At 44.0% G+C, this 7,073-nt stretch overlaps 1 pseudogene; it reads left to right on the plus strand.

The window, feature by feature from the left end:
* The first annotated feature begins 3,341 nt into the window (after positions 1-3,341).
* LOC142141902 (5S ribosomal RNA) lies at positions 3,342-3,459 on the plus strand (annotated as a pseudogene).
* The last annotated feature ends 3,614 nt before the right edge of the window (positions 3,460-7,073 follow it).

Here is a 7,073-nt window from a genome sequence, read left to right on the forward strand (position 1 = left end):
CCTCGAGGAGGGGTTTTCCCCGGAAGGAGATCGATGGGACAGTCCCAAGGTCGGTGGGGTGGTAGACGCTCGGAAGAGACTTTGGAGAAGACATCCACAAACGAAGAATACTGGTGCGGTAGGATAACCGTAGTGGGTTCTGGAATTTGCGTGAAGCCGAGAGGCTTGACTGGTGTCAGGCAGTGGTGAGAGCATGCTGGGCCCCATGCGATGATTTGTGATGAGGGCCAATCCAGATGGGGTGAATGAAGATGGAGCCATGGTAATCCAAGGATGATTGGGCTGATGGTCAATGGCAGGACGAGAAAGGAAATTTTTTCCCAGTGGAGGGCCCCCACTTGCATGGAGATAGGTCTGGTACGTCTAAGAATACTGCCGTGAGGGAGACGGGAGCCATCGATGCCAGTGGTGGCCATGGGCCTCCTCAGCGCAACAGTGGGTAGCGCAAGTTGTGTTACTAACGATTGTGATATAAAGTTCTCAGCTGCTCCTGAATCCAAGAAGGCTTTGGACGACCTGGGCCCTGAAAGAAGATGCAAGGTGACAGGAAAAGAACAGGTTAGATCTGGAAAAGAAGTTGGAGAGGAAGTAAAAGTCCCCAGACTGACCTCTCCAGTGCAGGCTAGGGTTTGTCGTTTCCCGAACGCCGGGTGCAAGAAACCAGGAGGTGACCAGAATCTCCACAATATAGACATAATTTGTTTTTCATCCTTCTCTCCCTTTCATCCGGAGTTAAACGGGAGCGCCCCAGTTGCATAGGCTCATCCGTAGACGTGGGTGGCTGAAAGCGAGGAGCTAGCCGGAGGGTAGTACGTCTAGGAAAGTCTTTCTCGGACGATCTTTCCCGAAGCCGGAGATCTACCCGGTTGCAGAGAGAAATTAATGCGTCTAAGGTGGGAGGTAATTCTTAAGTTGAAAGGGCATCCTTGATTTTCTCTGACAGCCCTTGCCAAAAGGCAGCGACAAGCGCCTCATCATTCCACTGGAGTTCGGAGGATAGAGTCTGAAACTCAATAACGTATTGAGCCACAGACCGTGAGTTCTGACGGAGTCTTAGGATGCTTGTAGCAGCAGATGTTACTCGTCCTGGTTCGTCAAAAATCCTCCGGAATGCTGAGGTGAAGGCTGTAACATCGTTGAGGAGTTCGTCATTACGCTCCCATAGAGGAGAGGCCCATGCTAGGGCTTGGCCGGATAGGAGTGAGACCATATAAGCCACTTTAGACCTGGAGGTAGGAAAATTCTGAGGTAATAACTCAAACTGGATGGAGCATTGGTTTAAAAAACCACGGCAGGAGTTAGGGTCACCATCAAATTTGGAGGGAGTTGGCAAACGCAGAGAGGAAGCAGCTGCAGGAGGACCCTCAGCGACTTGTGGTTGTGGTTGAATAGCCGGCTGAGGCGGAGCCACCTGTAGTGCGTCTAAACGGGTAGCCAGAGTTTGCAGACATTGTAAAAGTTGCATCTGAACCGCATCTTGGCGCTCCACTCTTCCAACCAAGTGTTGAAGCATATCCTTGGCGGAAGGTTCTCTATCAGGATCTGACATGGCTGGTTCTTAGTGTCACGTACCAGTAGGGTTAAAACCGGATCCTAGTAGTTCAGCCGGGATTGGCGTTACTCTCGCTAGGGGCGCGGAGTCTAACAAGTGAAAGGTGTTCACCAGTGATTCCCGCAAGGGAATATGGGCTTTTGCGGCTTCCACTTGCAGGTCGCGGTCCCCTAAGGAAGTTCCCAGTGAACCACAATAGAGAGAGCGTAGAATCAATGAGGGATAAACTTGCCACTTGATCGAGATGATGCCGGTAATGTTTTAGCGACGTTGCCACTTGGGAGTGGAAATAGCAGGGAGATACTGCAACGTAGATACTCGGAAGTTGGCTTGCAGGCGTAGAATATAGTTGCCACTTGGGGGGTGCTGGCCGGAGCTTCGGTAGCGAAGCCACCAGAGGTGGTGTTCCCGGAGGAATAGCGGCTTGGAACCTCGGAGAGGAGCAAAACACAGGAGCTGTATCCAATACTAGAGTCAGGGACTGACTGAAAGAACCAGCATTGAGTTCTGGTCATAGGGTTTAGATATAGTGCAGTTCCTATTAGGCAGCCAATAGAGGGCAGTGAGAGCACAGAAAAGGACTAGACAGTTCTGCGCATGCGCAGAACACTGAGCGCTGAACGGAAGAGGGGAACAGACAGCGCTGGACGGTGGCAGCGGCGTGGAACCAGGTAAGTGAGTTTTTGTTAAACAGGGGGAGAATCCTGGTGGAGGAGACCTCCAGAGTCAGCGGGGACTGGCGCCGGCTCCCGCGGAGACAGCGGGAGTCCGGCGTGTGACAGTAGCATCCCTTTGAGCCAATTTACTCGCATAAGACGCAATTGCACAGAGGTAGAGGATTATATTGTCCAAGGACAGGAAATACAACAGCAATTTCTTGAGAAAAAATATGATCCCGATCTGGTTAGTTGGGCTTTCGATCAACTTAAGCACACAGATAGGAACCAGCTGCTCAAATACAAAAATAACCTTATAGACTCAGAACAAGCAGGACCCTCCAACACAGATAAAGATAAGGTCTTTTTTGTTTCCAACTATTCACAGGATTCGGATAGACTTAAACGTATCATCCAAAAACACTGGTACATCCTTATGCAGGATGATATTCTTGGATCCATACTTGCAGACAAACCTCATATCGTGTTCAGAAAAGCCCCAGACTTCAAATGCACACTGACGTCCAGCTACATTCCTACCACCAGCTCTATGGGCGCTAATAACTGGCTACAAAATAAGAAAAAGGGCTTTTATTACTGTGGACAATGTTCAAATTGCACCAAGCTAAGATGTAGGAGTACCAGGCCGATTACCGAATATCGGTCTATGACTAATCGGAAAACATTCAAAATCCATGAAATTTATTACGTGCACCAGCAACAATGTTGTATACTTATTGCAATGCAAGTGTGGCAAACAATATGTGGGCAGGACCATTACGCAGTTAAAGGACAGAATAAGGGAACACCTTAGGAACATCAGCATTGGTTTTGAAAACCACCACGTCCCTAAACACTTCAAAGATATACACCACTGTGATTATGATGGTGTAGAATTTATAGGGATTAAGAAAGTCAAAAACAACTGGAGAGGGGGCAATTCTTTACAACAACTGAACAAAGAAGAGACTAGGGCAATTTATCATCTTAAGACATTAGCCCCATCAGGCTTGATCATAGAGTTTGATTTATCCTTATGATACATAAGTATGATCTTATTATGGTGGCACCGGCACTTTCCATCATAGTTATTGGCGCCTCGGACAGACCACTCCAGGAGGTGAGTATAGCGTACCTACAATCATACCTCTCTGGTTATGCCCAATCTCATCTGACCTTGGAAGCGAAGCAGAGAGGGCCAGGTAAGTAGCAGGATAGGGGACTACCTGCGAATACCTGGTACTATAGGTACCTGCAACTCCAACCTGGATATATGGTTGCCCTTGTGCGACCAATACAGGAATATGAAATATATTTATATTTGCCATATTGGTCCAACTAATTGTTGTTGGCTCCAACATTCCACATAGAGGATATACATTACAGGTTTATCTGTGCACTTCATCATTTATTTTCTTTTATTATTATTTTTTATTTTTAGATTTACTTTATTTCTATCATTACTATTTTTTATCATTACTACCAATAACTATATTGTGATAGGATATTATGCATCAACCCCAGACTAAATATTTATAATATGGTCCTATCTACCCACTATTGTAACCTATGAAAGCAACTACTTTATGTACTATGGCTCATTATACTATCTAGACCCGTGCATTGTAATCAATATATGCATACACATGTATTCTTATATTTTTTTCCTAAAGAGTTATATGTTCATCCTTTGTATACCATTTCAAACTGTATCTAGGTATATGGATCTCATGCTTATTATAGACACACACAAGGGACTTGATCTTTTTTCTTTAATCTAGACTAAATGTAGCAATTACAATATGTACTATGGTGATATATATCACCCTCAACAACTTGTATAGTTATACATATATATGTTTACATCAGTCTTTATCTATTGTGTTTACTATGTGAGGTCTTTCTATCATCTATTATTATTAATATACCAAGTTATATCAGTGTGATTGCAACCTTTCTTTACAACTATATTGAAATATAAACCTCCAGCCGACATCCAAATATGGACACACCTCTCTGGATAACCAATCATCTCCATTTGTGCTCTATTTAAATCAACTCATTATGGCCACTCATCAAACCCTTGAAAAAGTCCTGATAGGACGAAACGCGTTGGGTCACGGCCCACTAAACACACCCACCCGCCGACAGTAACTACGGAGATCTCCACAAACCTCAAATCTGTCTAACCGTGCTATATAGGAACCGCCAGCACTTCCCTCTGCCCCACTGCACGGTATCTGATGAGACGCAAAACAGCAAGTATATTCCTCTGATTAAACATCCGCAAGATTTCTGCTCACATAATGTGGATTATAGCAAGTACTTTTTATAGCTCTTGCTTTTATCTCCCAGCTCACCAGACTATAAGTGCATTGTCTAATTACATGTGGCTAAGGGGACATTGTAGCTCAGTGTAAATATGTATATTGTGTATTGTAAGGGGACATTTTAGCTCAGTGTAAATATGTATATTGTGTATTGTAAGGGGACATTGTAGCTCAGTGTAAATATGTATATTGTGTATTGATGACGTGGCAGTGAGGTTGTTATTCATTATATTTAAAGTGAAGCCAGGGGGTTATGGGTAGGGATCAGGTTGAAAGATACTGGCGGGGCTAAACTAATTAGTGACCATTGTTCTCAGAAGACTATTCCAGACAGGTCATCTAGCAAGGGATGTTCTGTGGAAGGACAGCTCATCTTTACTCCCCTCTCCAACCCCCCCTAGTCCAGCACTGACCAGTGGTTAATAAGAATAGACCCAGGGAGAGGAACAAGACTGTGGAAATTTGACCCTAGATATAAGGAGCCACTCCATGGGGGGAGGTGGTGTTCATTCTGGGATTTCATTGAAGACAGGTGCAAGATTCCTGGTAAAAAACCACCTTCCTGTTAGACTCCCACCTGTGGGTGGACCTAGCTATGTTCAGCAGAGCCTAGGGATCTATTTCCACTATTGCCAACCGTGATAACTCGAAACAAATAACACTACAGTCTGGCAGAGACAACATACAAGGTATAATGAAAACACCTCACAAGTATCCTAGTCACTCTCAGGGACTGCTGTCTATCACTCCAAGCTTCTCCCACTCTCTTCTTTAAGGCTATCAGCAAAGGTAGCGGCCCTGAGTTACTGCTTTCGGCGGACACAGAGCTCCCCAGGACCTGGAGAGGTAGATCAGGGCAACGGCAGTACTTGAGGGACTGATTGACCCTTTCCTGTCAGGGGCAGAGATCTATATCTCAACACCAACCTGACTTCAGCTATTACTCGGTAGTAAATGCCAATTTGCTGTTTCTTTTCCGCCCAAAAAGTAAATCATCAGCAATTCCAGGACCTGCCTTTTCTGTGTTTACCTTTTCACAGGTAAACATACAGACAAAGGGATAGCAGACGAGCCACTCCTGATTTAATTAGGGACAGGTATTGTTCTGTGGCTATACAGCAGAGTTTGTTTAAACAGGAGAGATCACAATCCAGACAAATTTACATTTAAATACACAATGCAGTCTGTAATTAAACATAGAGCTCTGTCTGTGGGCCTTTACCCTATGCTAGCACACACAGACCCACAGCTAAACAAAGACAAGAGACCCCCTGGTGTGATGTACATTCATACAGGACTGGTGGACAATAATTATTTTGCCTAGGCTGAAACAATGGACTAGTCTGCAAGATAACAAAACATGCTGGCAGACATTTTAACTACTTTCAAAATAGAATATATAAAAGCTTAAATATGACTGACAAATATGAGGAACCAGAGGGCTAGAAAAATTATATGTTTTTATAGTCCGCAGTTTGTGAGAAACGAGGTGCAGACAGGTTGAGATGATATTAATACCTCGTTTCCCCACAATGGTTATACACTCTTTTTCGTGCCTGTTGAGCCTGTTCCATGTGCTCTCTTACAGAACTGCAGCTATTCCTTCTTGCATTTGGGAAACATGTTAATCACAGTTTTATACGGACTGGGTTACCCATCCTATGTTTCCTTTGCAATATCCAATAATCCCTTATTATGGACATAAATGGAATATCCTAGTCAGTGAGGATTTCCTTAGGTATCCTTACTCTGCTAAAGACCTGTACCAGTTCCCTAGCAATAGTCTTTGTTGACATTTTGCATAACAGTACCGCTTCCAGGTATCTGGTAGCGTAATCTTCTATCGCCAGAATACAATGATGACCCCAGGCTTAATTTATTAGAGGTCCAACTAAATCCTAGGCTATCCTTTCGAACGAAACCAGAATAACTGGTTACGGGACAAGGGGAATTTTATTATGCAGACTAGGAGCATGGTATTGACATTCAGGGCTATATTCACAGTATTCAGCTATATCTTTATGGACCCTTGACCAGAAAAAACACTGCACATATTTTCTGAGGTTTTTCTACCCCCTAGAGGCTCTACAGTTATGTGACCATGAGCCAGGTCTAACACAGTTCTTCTATATGCCTTAGGAACTATTAGTTGTTCCACAATATCCTCTTCCTTTTTGGACATTTGACACAATCCTTGACTCACTGTCATGTGAGGGTATGACAACCTACCATCAGGCTCTACTGGGTTGCCATCAACCACTTTTACATTTTCTCTAGTCTAAATATATCTTTTCCCACTTCAAACTCAGACATACAGTCAACTGGTTCAACAACATGTCCTACTTCAGTAGATGGTACATTATCCTGCGCTCCACTACTGCCCTTGTCATTTTCGGACTCCATAATTATGTTTGAGAAAGGGAATACTTCAGACTCAACTCTTACAAGAGTAATACTAGCAGAATCTAGCAGAGCTTTTACCCATTTGCCTACTACAGTAATTTCACACATTTGTTTGTCTGGCTCAATCTGTCT

The sequence above is a fragment of the Mixophyes fleayi genome, chromosome 2 (genome assembly GCF_038048845.1).
Source record: "Mixophyes fleayi isolate aMixFle1 chromosome 2, aMixFle1.hap1, whole genome shotgun sequence".
Lineage (NCBI taxonomy): Eukaryota > Metazoa > Chordata > Amphibia > Anura > Limnodynastidae > Mixophyes > Mixophyes fleayi.